Below are 15,873 nucleotides of genomic sequence, written 5' to 3' on the forward strand. Positions count from 1 at the left end.
CTGTTAAGTCCATACCATTTCTGTCCTTTATTGAGCCCATCTTTGCATGGTATATTCCCTTGGTATCTCTAATTTTCTTGAAGAAATCTCTAGTCTTTCCCATTCTATTGTTTTCCTCTATTTCTTTGCATAGATCACTGAGGAAGGCCTTCTTATCTTTCCTTGCTATTCTTTAGAACTCTGCACTCAAATGGGTATATCTTTCCTTTTCCCCTTTACATTTTGCTTCTCTTCTTTTCTCAGCTATTTGCAAGACCTCCTCAGACAACCATTTTACCTTTCTTTTTCTTAGGGATGGTTTTTATCACTGCTCTTGTACAATGTCATGAACCTCCGTTCGTGTTCTTCAGGCACTCTGTCTATCAGATCTAATCCCTTGAATCTGTTTCTCACTTCCACTGTATAATCATAAGGGATTTGATTTAGGTCATACCTGAATGGTCTAGTGGTTTTCCCTTCTTTCTTCAATTTAAGTCTGAATTTGACAGTAAGGAGTTCATAATCTGAGCCACAGTCAGCTCCTGGTCTTGTTTTTGCTGCCTGTGTGTGACTTCTCCATCTTCAGCTGCAAAGAATGTAATCAGTCTGATTTCAGTGTTGACCATCTGGTGATGTCCATGTGTAGAGTTGTCTTTGTGTTGTTGGAAGAGGGTGTTTACTATGACTAGTGCATTCTCTTGGCAAAACTCTACTGGACTTTGCCCTGCTTCATTCTGTACTCCAAGACCAAACTTGCCTGTTACTCCAGGTATCTCTTGACTTCCTATTTTTGCATTCCAGTCCCCTATGATGAAAAGGACAGCTTTTTTTGGTGTTAGATCTAGAAGGTCTTGTAGATCATCATAGAACCATTCAACTTCAGCTTCTTCAGCATTAGTAGCCCTTAAGGGGAACTAAATGAAGGTAAGGTAGTGAGGAAATGGGAGAAACTCATCACTTCCTGTTCATATTTCCAGTGGGTAAAACTAATGGTTTTAAAACACATTAGAAATTGCGATTTGTTTCAATTACTACACTAACAGTAAAAGTGAAAGTGTTAGCCCCTCAGTTGTGTCCAAATCTTTGGACCCCATGGACTGCAGCCTGCTAGGTTCTGTCCACGGAATTCTCCAAGCAGAATATGGGAGTTGGTAGCCATTTCCTTCTCCAGGGGATCTTCCCAGTCCAGGGATTTAACCCAGGTCTCCTGCACTGAGGTGGATTCTTTATCATCTGAGCCACCAGGGAGGCCCACACTACCAGTAAAGAATACCATTAATAATACTATTGCATTTGCTTATATTGATACTACTAGTTTTAGAGTTTTGTGAGCACTTTGTGTCAGAAAGTATACCCAGCATTTCACATAGAAGCGAAACTGAATGGTGGATCCAGCTCTCCCTGGGAGGCAGTGTGCTGAAAACCTCCCTCTTTGGTGGCTTTCTTTTGCCTTCACCATTATCACTTCTTTTGTTGACATAAGAAAACTGAGGTTGAGCTCAGGAAGACAAGCATATCAAGGAAAATCTGGAAATTTTCTATTGGTTCATAAAAAGGCATAACTCATCAGAGCAATGGGTGGTGACTATGGACTGGGAGGTAGGCAAATCATGATCTTCAGAAGGAGAGAAACAATGACTAGAACCCAACCAGCCTTAGCAAACCCAGACACTGCTCTAGACCTAATGCCCTTTCTTGCTCTCAGCTGTTCCTTCTGCATTGTGACAAGTCATCGCAGTCATGCAGACAACTTGGAGTGTCCCTAGTTCTGTCATGTGGCAGAGAAGAACTTGAAGCAAAACACTAGATGATTTAATCACAATGATTGGAGAGGGAAGATGATAAGCTCAGCTCACTGATGTGGTTAATACCCCAGGGATATTATGGTTTACTTAGAAATCTGGGATCTAGTGAATGGTTGTCTGCAAAAAAGGTGTGGATTTGCAAACAGCAAACTTATAGGCAGGATTTTTTAAAAATTATTATTGAAGTATAGTTTGTTTACAATATGCTAATTTCTGCTGTACTACAAAGTAATTTATATTTACCTTTCAGTTCAGTTCAGTTCATTTCAGTCGCTCAATCGTGTCCGACTCTTTGCGACCCCATGAATTGCAGCACGCCAGGCCTCCCTGTCCATGACCAACTCCTGGAGTTCACTCAGACTCGCATCCATCGAGTCAGTGATGCCATCCAGCCATCTCATCCTCTGTCATCCCCTTCTTCTCCTGCTCCCAATCCCTCCCAGCATCAAAGTCTTTTCCAATGAGTCAACTCTTCTCATGAGGTGGCCAAAGTACTGGAGTTTCAGCTTTAGCATCATTCCTTCCGAAGAAATCCCAGGGTTGATCTCCTTCAGAATGGACTGGTTGGATCTCTTTGCAGTCCACGGGACTATATACACACATATATATGGGGGCTTCCCTGGTGGCTCAGATCATAAAGAATCTGCCTGCAATGCAGGAGACCTGTGAAGACCCCTGGAGAAGGGAATGTCTACTCACTCCAGGGTTTCTTGCCTAGAGAAACATGGATGGAGGAGCCTGGCAGGCATAGTCTATGGAGTCAAAAAGAGTCAGATATGACTGAGCAACTATCACTTCAATTTCATGTATACATATGTATGCATATGTACATATATACACATATATACATATAGATGTATACATTATTTTTTATATTCTTTTCCATTGTGGTTTATCACAGTATTTCTGTTTTCAATTTTTAGCGGGGTCTAGTTGGTTTACTATGTTGTGTTTGTTTCAGGTGTACAGCAAAGTGAATCTGTCGCACATATACATACACCGCTTTTTTAGATTCCATTCCTAGATAAGCCACTACAGAGTACTAAATAGTGTGCTATGCAGTAGGTCCTTATTAGCTACCCACTTTATATATGGTGCCGTATGTGTGTCAACCTCAGCCTTCCAATCCATCCCTCCCTCGATCACAGGATGTTGAATACAGTTCCTCGTGCTCTACAGTAGGACCTTGCTGTTTATTCATTCTGTATGTGATAGGGTGCACCCAGGCAGAGTTTCAAAATACAACATTTGAAAACTGCTGTGTCCTTTCTATTTTGTGTTTGAGATATAAATCTGTTTTTATTTTCACGTATAAAATTTGGTGCTCTAAAAAGGAGAAGTGAACCCGGAAGCCATTCATTCTTCTGCCAGCCTAGCCATATGGTAGCAGGGATCATACCTTTTCAGTACAACCACAGAGACCAGCGTTATGTTTCATGGGTTGTTGTAACTTTAGAGCAGGGTTTTCAAACATCAGAATCCCCCCAAAAGCTTGTTGAAACTGATTCCTGGGTTCCTCTCCTAGAGAAGGTGATATGGTACATCTAGGATGATGCTTATGACTTTGCATTTAAAAACATTTTTAAAAATTGGCTGTGCTGTGCAGCTTATGGATCTTAGGTTCCCAAGCAAGAGTTAAACCCATGCCCTCAACAGTGACAGTACAGAGTCCTAACCACTGAACCACCAGAGAATTCCCACAGTACTATATTTTTAATGCGTTCCCATATAATGTTGATGTTGCAGGTCTTTGAACACAACCTGAGTAACACTGTCTTAAAGTGTTACTGCACTGTGCAATTTTCATCTTCATCTTGTTCTGGGAGATTCCAGTCTCAGTTACACTGTATTGTTTGGACAGAGAGACTAAGAAAATTGCACATCACATCCAAGCCCTCCTGGCCCCAGTAAGACCCTCTGGCAGTCTTTAGATGGTTGCTATTCTTAGAGTCCAAAGTCAATGTGACCTGAAAGGCAGGCACCCTTGGGAACTCTGAACAGGCTCACTCAATACCTCTGGGAGTACCAGAGAAATGAAGTGTGTCAACTAAATCCTGAAAGTGGTTGGGTGTGTTTTGCAAAGAGCACAAGGCAACAAATGACAGGCCCGCTTGGTCTCATCCAATATAATTTCTTTCTGGTTTACAAGATTAGTCTTGCACACTAGGTAAATTAAAGCTTCAGAAGGTAAGGACATCTTTCAGATTTGGCTGGAAATTCTATCACACCCTAACTGATTCACAGCTCCATTCTGGGCCTGGCTCTGGCCCAGAAGTAAGTAAGTATTTATATAGAAATATTTAAGTTTTTATGGAAAGGTGGGGCAAGATAAAGGCAGATGGGCATGGAGGTCAGATACATTCTGAGTAAATACTTCAGGTTCTCTATTTCCTTATATAAAAATAGCAATGCCAGTGATGTTTAGCTCACAGAGTTCTAGGAAGGATGGCAGATAAGCATGTCTAAAAAGAGTCAATGCAACATCTAGATAGCTTCTTTGGTAGCTCAGTGGTAAAGAATCCACCTGCCAATGCAGGAGACATGGGTTTAATCCCTGATCTGGGAAGATCTCCTGGAGAAGGAAATGGTAACCTACTCTGATATTCTTACCTGGGAAATCCCATGGACAGAGGAGCCTGGCAGACTACACTCCATGGGGCTGAAAAGAGTCAGACACAAACTTAGTGACTGAGAAAGAACATGGCATCTGGAACATAGTAATGCTCAATTAACAGTTTTATTTTCTAATTTCTCTTGTGTCTCCTGCCTACAAAGTTGGAAGAATATGGAGACTGAAGGAAGAAAATAAATATTAGGTTTTTAGAAATAGAAAAATGGTTGGTCTCCTGGCATAAGCTGAATTAGATTTGTTCTATTTTTTAAAGGTTAGTGGAACTCCAAGGACTGGCTTAGAAATCTAACAACTATTGGTGACAGAAAATCTATAAAATGGCATCATGTTCTCAAAGTAGAAGACATACCTTGGGTTTTAAAGATAACAGGTGGAATATAGATGGTAAATATTCATATAAAGCCTTTAGTAACTGACAGTGCACTATACCAGCATCTGAAATCATTGTTTAGATTCAAAATATACATAATTGAGTAATTATGTATATAATCATTCATATATACGCATATATGAGTCCGGCATAATGCAGGATACAGAAAGGCAGTGGATCTGGGGCTTGATTTTAATTTCTGCTCTGCCCCTAACCAGCCTTGTGACCTTGGGAAAGTCATTTGACCTCCTCCTAACACACACACATTACCATCATCCTCAAGGCTGTGCTTCATATGCTAAGTATCTCCATCTAGTGAAGCATTTCAAAGACAAATTCTGGGGGAAATAAAAGCTTTGACATTAAGGTGCTGATCTTTATAGCTGTAGGCAGCAACTCTGAAGACAGAATGTTGCTGAAAATCTCTAAAATTACCTCAAACTGAGGCTTCTCTGCTCACAGCAGGACATTAGCAGGAGGGTGGTCCCTAGATCTTCTCTGGAGGTTGGATCTCTACTATATTAGTGCCATGAAACTGAGGCTTTATCTGCCTGGTCAGTGCTATTTCCCCACTATTGGCACAGAGCCTGCCGTGCTGTTAAAACTCATCATTTGTAGCCTGGCTGAGGAAAATGGATGAATGGCAAACAGTTGAGGCAATCCAGCCTCAAGAAGGCTGTCCCTGAGACTTTACACTAATCAAATGGTGAAAATTTCTACCTTACCTGATTCTACTCAGACATAGCCCCAATTTCTGCCAGTGCCTGAAAGAGAATGACAATAATCACTCATGTCTCCTTGTGGAAATAAAATATAACATTCATACTTACCCAAGGTGTATTATCACACATATTTCATTTTGGAAAGATTGAAATGGAAAATTAGTAGCAGCACCAAGGTCTGATGAAAAATAGAGGCAAAGCATTTGAAGTCACGGAACATGAGACATGTTTTTCCACCATGATCCACTAAAAGTATGTAGTAGAAGGTTGTCATGGAATCCACTTGAAGCCACACCTATTGCCACATTTTATTCAAAATGATATTTTAAAATTTGCTAATTCAGTCACTTTGCCTTTAAAATATAATCTGAGTACAAATTATGTACATGTTGTTATGCTAAATAGTGTGGTGATAGAGAATGCATAAGACTGTCTCTTCCAAAAGAACTGCACAGTCAGTTGGAGATGTAGACAAATGCACACAAATCTACACGTGGAGGGTCTGACGGTGTCCATCCTAAGTAGAGAGAGGGCTGATAGTAAAGCTTTCTGAAATGAGCAGATAAAAACTTAAGAGCCAGACTGACAGACATGAAAGACTCAGTTCAGTTCAGCTCAGTTCAGCTCAGTCGCTCAGTCATGCCCAACTCTTTGCGACCCCATGAACTGCAGCACGCCAGGCCTCCCTGTCCATCACCAACTCCCGGAGTTCACTCAGACTCACGTCCATCGAGTCCGTGATGCCATCCAGCCATCTCATCCTCGGTTGTCCCCTTCTCCTCCTGCCCCCAACCCCTCCCAGCATCAGGGTCTTTTCCAAGGAGTCAAGTATCCACATGAGGTGGCAAAGTACTGGAGTTTCAGCTTCAGCATCATTCCTTCCAAAGAAATCCCAGGGCTGATCTCCTTCAGAAGGGACTGGTTGCATCTCCTTGCATTCCAAGGGACTCTCGAGTCTTTTCCAACACCACAGTTCACAGTTCAATTCTTCAGTGCTCAGCTTCTTCACACCCACCTCTCATATCCATACATGACCAGAGGAAAAACCATAGCCTTGACTAGATGGACATTTGTTGGCAAAGTGATGTCTCTGCTTTACAATATGCTATCTAGGTTGGTCATAACTTTCCTTCCAAGGAGTAAGCGTCTTTTAGTTTTGTGGCTGCAGTCACCATCTGCAGTGATCTTGGAGCCCCAAAAAATAAAGTCTGATACTGTTTCCACTGTTTCCACATCTATTTCCCCTGCAGTGATGGGACCGGATGCCACGATCTTCATTTTCTGAATGTTGAGCTTTAAGCCAACATTTTCACTCTCCTCTTTCACTTTCATCAAGAGGCTCTGTAGTTTTTCTCACTTTCTGCCATAAGGGTGGTGGCATCTGCATATCTGAGGTTCTTTATATTTCTCCCAGCAACTTTGATTCCAGCTTGTGCTTTTTCCAGCCCAGCGTTTCTCATGATGTACTCTGCATATAAGTTAAATAAGCAGGGTGACAGTATACAGCCTTGACGTACTCCTTTTCCTATTTGGAACCAGTCTGTTGTTCCATGTCCAGTTCTAACTGTTGCTTCCTGACCTGCATATAGGTTTCTCAAGAGGCAGGTCAGGTGGTCTGTATTTCCATCTCTCTCAGAATTTTCTACAATTTATTGTGATCCACATAGTCAAAGGCTTTGGCATAGTCAATAAAGCAGAAATAGATGATGGTTTTCTGGAACTGTCTTGCATAGTCAAGAAAGCAGAAATAGATGATGTTTTTCTGGAACTCTCTAGCGGATGTTTGATCTCTGGCAATTTGATCTCTGGTTCCTCTGCCTTTTCTAAAACCAGCTTGAACATCAGGAAGTTCACAGTTCATGTATTGCTGAAGCCTGGCTTTGAGAATTTTGAGCATTAGTTTACTAGCGTGTGAGATGAGTGCAATTGTGTGGTAGTTTGAACATTCTTTGGCATTGCCTTTCTTTGGGATTTGAATGAAAGCTGACCTTTTCCAGTCCTGTGGCCACTGCTGAGTTTTCCAAATTTGTTGGCATATTGAGTACAGCACTTTCACAGCATCAGCCTTCAGAATTTGAAGCAGCTCAACTGGAATTCCATCACCTCCACCAGCTTTGTTCTTAGTGATGCTTTCTAAGGCCCACATGACTTCACACTCCAGGATGTCTGGCTCTAGATGAAAGACTGGGGAGGCATAAAAGTATAATGATGAACCAAAGTATAACTGAAGAAAGTGAAAGAAAAGAGTGAAAAAGTTGGCTTAAAGCTCAACATTCAGAAAACTAAGATCATGGCATCTGGTCCCATCACTTCATGGCAAATAGATGGGGAAACAGTGGCTGCTTTATTTTTCTGAGCTCCAAGATCACTGCAGATGGTGATTGCAGCCATAAAATTAACAGGCACTTACTCCTTAAAAGAAAAGTTATGACCAACCTAGAGAGCATATTAAAAAGCAGAGACATTACTTTGCCAACAAAAGTCCTTCTAGTCAAGACTATTTTTTTTTCCAGTGATCATGTATGGATGTGAGAGCTAGACTATAAAGAAAGCTGAGTGCAGAAGAATTGATGCTTTTGAACTGTGGTGTTGAAGAAGAGTCTTGAAGGTCCCTTGGACTGCAAGGAGATCCATCCAATCCATCCAAAAGGAGATCAGTCCTGGATGTTCATTGGAAGGACTGATATTGAAGCTGAAACTCCAATACTTTGGCTACCTGATGAGAAGAGCTGACTCATTGGAAAAGACCCTGATGCTGGGAAAGATTGAGGGAAGGAAGAGAAGGGGATGACAGAGGATGAAATGGTTGGATGGCATCACTGACTAGATGAACATGGGTTTGGGTGAACTCTGGGAGTTGGCGATTGACAGGGAGGCCTGGTGTGCTGCAGTCCATGGGGTCGCAAAGAGTCGGACATGACTGAGAGATTGAACTGAACTGAAAAGTGTAATAAAGAGATCAAAGTTAAGGTAGAACATATATGGAGATTGTGGGGTCAAATTAGCTGAAGAATCATGATGTGGAAAGGGTCAGGGGTCACCCAGAGGTGACATTTACAGAGATGTCATTCACAGTGATGAACAGTCATGGTAGCTGTTTAGGTACATTAAAGGGGCACTAGTTTTGGAGTTTAAAGAAGTATATTGGAACCCCAGCTCTGCCACATACCACACACTTGAGTCTAATCTACAAACATGTTTTCCAAACTACAGAACAGGTTTACAGGTTTCATCTTAGAGGGATCTTCAAATAAGCCAATATGGTAACATATGAAGCAAGAAGCACTTTTTTCAACACACAGGGTAGAAAGCAAATCTTAGTCTGCTGTAATACATGAAATGAAGCTTACATCTGGGCATGAAAACAAAGGCACAGTGAGAAATTGACAGGTTGGCTGAGGCATTTGGTTGAATGGTTTTGACAATGTTGAGTCAATGACACTACCCGCCTCCAAAAGTTCTGTAGGACAGATAATCAGAAAGCCAAACAATCCTCACAGTCATTCTTGGCCTGTTTCAACACAGTGTGTTTACCTTCCATTGGAATAGTTAAGCTGCTCAATGTGGAGAACTGAATCAGATAATACAGCCCTTGTTATTTTTATTTTTGGACCAGTTCATTTTGGCTGGAGATATTGAGAAAAGTAAGCAAACAACTGCCAAATTTGCACTTAGCCTGGTGGAAATCTACACAGAGATCCCAGCTGCGAATGCGGGTGAGTGGTGGAGGAAGGGTGTTGTTAAAGGATGATAAAATTTCTAGGATAAGAGGCAGAGGGCTGCTGGGTTGTCCTCCTCTTAGAGAATTTCCATCATGCACCATCAGAAAAATGTGTGTCTCTGCCTGAGCTTCCTGTTTCACTCAGGATGCTATTATTTGCCAGCTCCTAGGATTCAGTTCTGCTTCTGTCTTCTAACTGACTTCTGAACCTGGTTCATGCTTTTCCTCACCATCTGATAATAACAGTAACAACATCTACCAGCCAAGGCACATTATTTTGTAGTTTACAGATGTTTACTTAATGCTTCACTTGAGTCCCCTAAGAACCATGGAAGGTTGGCATTGTTGTTTTCACTTTACAAATGAGGAAGAGGTTTAGTGGAGCTAGGGGGAAATTGGGGAAGAGAAGGAATATAAACCCAAAGTGCACAGAGGAGGGGAGGCTCCTGGAAGTGAAGAAGACCATGAGATGTCAGATAGTTCCCTGCAGGCTGTGGATCCTTAACCATGAGGTGTGTGGTATGTTCTAAGCTTGACCTTTGCACTTTCTTCCTTGATGATCACAGTCAAAGGGTCCATGCACTCTAAGGTGGCTAGAAAATGGCAGTCTGGGGTCCTGCATCCTGCCACCTGCCTATCCCACCATCCGTGGGATCTTATCCCCTTACCTAAGGCAGATCCAGTTTCAGCAATTTATACTCTTGGGTGTAAGAGGGTAGGGGGATATGATGGTGCATCAGAAAGACATTTGACTGTAGAAAAAGAACAAAGGCAAGGAATAGTACTGGGAGCAAAAAATAACTGTCAAGAACTGGTCAGGTAGTAAATCTATTGCTGCTTAACAAAGGCACTTTCTGTGAACAAATGTGTTGTGATGTATACTTTAGTCCTTAATGACACTATGCTTGTCCATGTGGACTTGTTTCTTCACTTCTTCTGATAGCTCTGAAACTTTCAAAACACCAATCATCCTTCTGTAAACAACAAGGGCAAACGAATTCCAGGAAAGTGCTGCCTGAAGATGACCTGAATCAGGTCATAATAACGTACCACCCATTCACGGTCTTTGCATTGGTCTTCATGGCTTATATTTAATCTTTAAGTCCATGTTTCTCACTCAGAATGCTTAACGATGGTGTGTGTCTCACCCCTCTGCATCCTTCCTTCACCTCTGTCCTCTTCTGTCCTCTGGTTATAAGATAAACTAAGGACAGATGGGGCCCCAGCCTGCAGATCTTTATGGCAGAATTATTTTATGTAATCAGGTCTGTCTTAGTCTGCTGAAGCTGCTGTAACAAAATGCTGAAGACTGAATGGCTTTAGCTTAAATACCAGAAATTAATTTTCTCACAGTCCTGAAAATTTGAAGTCCAAGATCAAAGTGTCAGCAGGGTTGGTTTCTGGCAAGACCCCTCTTCCTGGATGCAGAGAACCTCCTTCCTTTCTGGCTGTGTTCTCACAGGTCCTTTCCTCTGTGGAGAAGGCAAGATCTCTGGTCTTTTCCTCATCTTTTAAGAACATCAGTTCTGTAAGTTCAGGGTCCCACACTTATGATCTTATTTAACCTTGATTCCTTACTTGGAGGCCCTGTATTCAAGTACAGTTACACGTGGGGTTCAGTGGTCAACATATGAATTGGGGGAGTGGGGTACGATTATCCATCTGTAACAACACTGAAAGGCAAAAACACGGCCCACAGATGACATTCCTGAATATTTTATCTCAAAGATGCTGATACAACCATTACTTTCCCCTTCCTGCCACCCCTCCCTTTCTATTTCAGCTTTTCACTGAATTCCAATTCCTCTTCCAAAAACTCTACCACACTTTTTCAATCTGAAATAGCCCAGAAGGGGGTGTTCCCTGTGACAACCCCAGAAGCCCTCCTGGAATGAAGCAAGGACGCCTTGGTCAGCTAAGGAGTAAACACAAGAGTTTCAAAGCTCTCTGGGTTTGGGTATTGATCTTCTCTTTTATTCTTGAAAACAAAGAAGGCTGAAGGCAAGACAGGATCACTGGGCTTGCAGTGACACTTGGTGGAAACAGATCCAGACACCATGGAGAGGCAGTGGATGGAAGGAAGGGGGTGACAACAGGGGTGTGTGAGGGTACGAGGAGGCTTCATCCTGGGCTGTGGTCCAGAAGCCAGGATCAAGCTGGGCCTCGGATTGGACCACAAGGAAAGGGGAGCAGCCCAGATGCAAAACTTTCTCCTGAGGAGGGAAGAGGAGGCTCAAAGTGCTGAGGGGAGCCAGGGGCTCAGTGTAGAGCAGTGAGGTCTCAGTAAGTTCCTGCAGATGTTGGCTGCTGTTCCAGTGGTTTTCATCAGCCCTTGTATTCCTGAAGGACTCACGCAGCCTCTGTGTGTGGCTCTCTAATTTTTAGCTCACACTATAATCCTTTAGACAAACAGAGTGGAGAAAGTATGTAATAGAAAAAACTTTCTAACACAAGGTTGTCAAGCAATTATATGCCAATAAAAATTAATTTCAAAAAAGAGAAAAAGCTTTTGTCTCTCTTCAGTGATAAGGATTACAGATCTTGGAATCTTCTTTTCTTCCTTTAACCTTGGAGTGATAAAAGAAACTGCTGACTTTAGAAAATGAATGAGAAAATAGTGAGACAAGAATTCCAGAAACATCTGGTTTTCATTCACTCTTGTGTTCTTGTCCCAATTCTACCACATTGCAGCCAGCAGAATGCCTCAGAAGTCTTCTTAAAATGGCAGCATTTATTATTTAACATCTTTTCTAAAATGCATGACTCTATTCTGGGCAAATAATGAAGTCTTGATCATTTATATACACATAGAGGCCCAGAATCAATCTTTCTGAACGTCATTCTTATATAATCCCAGGGTCATAAATAAATAAAATAAGTGCAATATTTAAGATGCAAGTACATGCCTGCTCAGGTATAGCAATTCCTTTTGTTTTGGTACAAAATGCTTTATATAGGTTTGTTCTATTACTGACTTTTTCAGGATAGATTTTTCTAAAATAGAGAACAACAAATTTTGGTGGAGAGAGCTTGATTTTTTGCTAAGTAAAGTTTGATTACGTTGTGTCACTTTGATATACTTTTCCTACCAGCTCCTCATCCCATTGCTTACAGGTGTCACTCTTGGTTAGCTCTCCTCCTCCTGCTCTGCATGCTCCTTGCCAATCCCCTTTGCTCTGTTGACTCATCTCCCTGACCTGTCATTGTAGGAGTCTCCCAGGGCTCACTCCCATGAGTGGTTGCTATTAATTTTTTTGTTTGTCACTGTCTTTTCTGACTCTTGGTGACCCTATGAACAGTAGCCCACCAGGCTTCTCCATCTGTGGGATTCTCCAGGCAAGAATACTGGAGTCGGTTGCCATTTCCTTCTCCAGAAGATCTGCCCAACCCAGGCATGGAACTGGGGTCTCGCACAATGCAGGCAGGCTCTTTACCATAAGGAGAGCCACCAGGAAAGGCCCTCCCTACTTATTCAATCTTCTCTGGTCCCTTTGCTTTGTGACCATTTTCCACAATTATATTCCAAGTCCCAAATCCCCTTACCCCTATCTTAAGCTCAGTTTTCCAACTATCTGTTCAGTGTATCCACTTTGAGAGCCGACAAGGCAGCTCAAACCAAAATTATATGAGTGAATTCCCTCCCAAATCTGCTTCTCTTGTGGTCTTGTCCATATCAGTAAATGTCAAGTCTCTGTTTCCATTTACTTGGGTCAAATTTTCAGACTTATCCTTGACTTTTCTGACTCCTCACATGGAATCCATTAGAACAACATGTAGCCTTAGCAGCAAGATTCATCTAGACGCTCAACACTTTTGCCCTTTGCTGTCATGAGCTGAGCCTGTACCATCAACAGCAATAGATCGTAACTCTCTCTCCTTTGCCAACCTCAACCCCTTACAGTCTGTCCAGCAAAGCTAGAGCAATTCTTTCAAGATGTGAATCCTCTCATGTGCCATGTTTTCTCAAACCCTCCACTAACATCTCAGTTTATTGAAATAAAACCTTATGGTCTGGACTTCCCTGGTGGTCCAGTGGTTAAGAATCTGCCTGCCAATGCAGGAGACATGGGTTCCATCCCTGATCCAAGAAGAGCCCACATGCATGGGGCGACTAAGCCTGTGCACCACAACTTCTGAAACCTGCTCTCTGGAGCCGTGCTCTGCAACAAGAGAAGCCATTGCAATAAGTAGCCCGTGCACCACTAGAAAAAGCCCATGCAGAGCAATGAAGATTCAGTGCTGCCATAAATAAACAAAACCTGAAAAGTCTCTCATGGTCCTGTGAAACATGTTACCTTCCCAGGTTCAACCCTGTCACCTTCCTCATCACTTACTCCAGTGCAGCCCAGCTCATCTCCCAACTGTTCCTTTACCTTGGTCCTGCCTCAGGGCCATTGCACATATTGTTTGTACTCCCTGAAATTTCTTCCTCCAGGAACATGTCTTGTTCCTTCAGGTCACATAAGTCACTGCTCAAACGTCCCCTTATCTGAGACAGCTTCTCTGATTAACCTGTCTAACGTGGAATCCCTACCCCAACATCTCCACCCCTTCCTTCCCCGTCTCATTTTGCCGCAGTAGCCTTATTTCCACCTGGTATACATTCTCATCCCTGGTGGCTCAGATGGTAAACAATCCGCCTGCCATGCAGCAGACCCAGGTTTGATCCCTGGGTTGGGAAGGTCCCCTGGAGAAGGGAATGGATACTCAATCCAGTATTCTTGCCTGGAGAATCCCCATGTCAGAGGAACCCGGTGGGCTACAATCTATAGAATTGCAAGCAACTGGACATGATTGAAACAACTTAATACACACACACACACACACACACACACACACACACACACACACTCAAGCCTATGAGAACAGAGTTTTTAGCTAAGTTAGTTAATTCAAAGCAAGAGATCATTTTAATTTTTTCAGACCTTAGTGGTGTTATTGGCTCCATTTCTGGGTATCTGGAAGACTGTGTATATCTTCTGTGTCCTCTGGACACGGTTTGCACTACAATATTGAAATGGGTAAGGCTCAGAGATTTGAATGCTAACAGGATTTCAGATTAACAAATGCACAATTGAGTGAAAAGCAGTGTGAGGAGCACCAAATGTATCTCTCTCTTTCCTCAATGAGACACTCTGTCCCGTTTGGACAAGATCACAGCTAACCAGGCAATTGACACTGAGAGTCTTTCAGTATTATCTGCTTTCCAGACCTGCAACTTATAAATCGCTGATAAATGAGAGAAGTGACTTGCATCACAGAAACTAAGATCAGGTACCCTGCTGTCATTCAATTTTTGACATGGGAAAGACCCTGCCCGGGAGAGTCTGCAAGGGCAAAACCATCATCCACAAGATCACGGTCCCCTCTCAAGAAGCTGGCTGCCAGTTTAAGATGAAATAAGAGCCACAGGCTCAGCCTTCCCACTGGAGTGGTTGAGAAGACAGGTACCGGTGCAACAGAGCTTGACATTCAGATGAGCAGAGGGGGGTCATATCCTTGCTTTTACATTGTACCCCATTCCTCTCTCAAGTTGTCTTGCAAAGATCATCTCCCCTCCTGGTAGCTGCCATAATTAGTGTATTATTATCTTGTCATTATTCAAATTTGGTTTGCTAAAGCCTTCTGAACTTCCCTGACGGGGTGGTGATGCAAGGTCAAAAAATAATATTTCATACTTATCTTAGGGTAGTTTTCCTAGAAGCAAAGCCTGAGATGAGGATTTGAATGCATGTAATTAATTGAGGAGGCTTCTCAGGAGGAGGGGAGTGAGGAAAGCAGGGTGGGGTAAGGAAGGAGCCATGCAAAGACATGGGTTCAGCTGAAGCTGATGCCACAGGGAACTGTGCGAGATGCAGGGGCCCAGAGACTAGCTTTCACCTTGAGGCTAAGAAGCTGGTCATTACTGCCTTCTTATCAATCAGCTGTTAAGTGTCCACAAAAATTTGCAGGGAGGCAACTATGAGCAGTTCTCAGGATAACGAGAACAGTAGTAAGCTGCAAGCAATCAATATTCACTGCAGCTGGGTGATGGGTGGGTTTATCATAGGTAAAAATCAGCTGCTAATATTTATTAATTATTCATTCATAGACAATTTCTGAGGCATAGTTGCTTTATCTAGATTGGAAATCTGGCTGGTTTTATTCTGTGCTAAGTTGCTTCAGTCATGTCTGACTCTGTGCAATACTGTGGACTGGATCCTGCCAGTCTCCTCTGTCCATGGATTATCTAGGCAACTGGAATGTGTTGCCATGCCCTTCTCCAGGGGATCTTCCTGACCCATGGATCAAACTGGGTGTTTTATGTCTTTTTAATTGGCAGACAGGTTCCTTACCACTAGAGCCACCTGGGACACCCTGGTTATTCTAAAGCAAAGAAAGAAAGTCTTTCAATTTTAGATATTAACCTCTTTAATTATCACTTGCTGTTTCAGATACAAAGTAATTTTTAGCTCATTTAATCTTAATGACAACTCAAGAATGTAAGTGCTATTGTTATTTATTTGTTTATTGATGAGAAAACTGCTGAACTAAAAGCTTAGGAAATTTGGCGAAGTACACAACAGAAGCCTATGAAAGTCTAGGTAGTCTGACTCCAGATTCCTTGTTTGTAGCCACTTGGCTATGAGATACCTACTAGATTA

This window comes from Ovis aries, chromosome 13, assembly GCF_016772045.2.
Source record: "Ovis aries strain OAR_USU_Benz2616 breed Rambouillet chromosome 13, ARS-UI_Ramb_v3.0, whole genome shotgun sequence".
Lineage (NCBI taxonomy): Eukaryota > Metazoa > Chordata > Mammalia > Artiodactyla > Bovidae > Ovis > Ovis aries.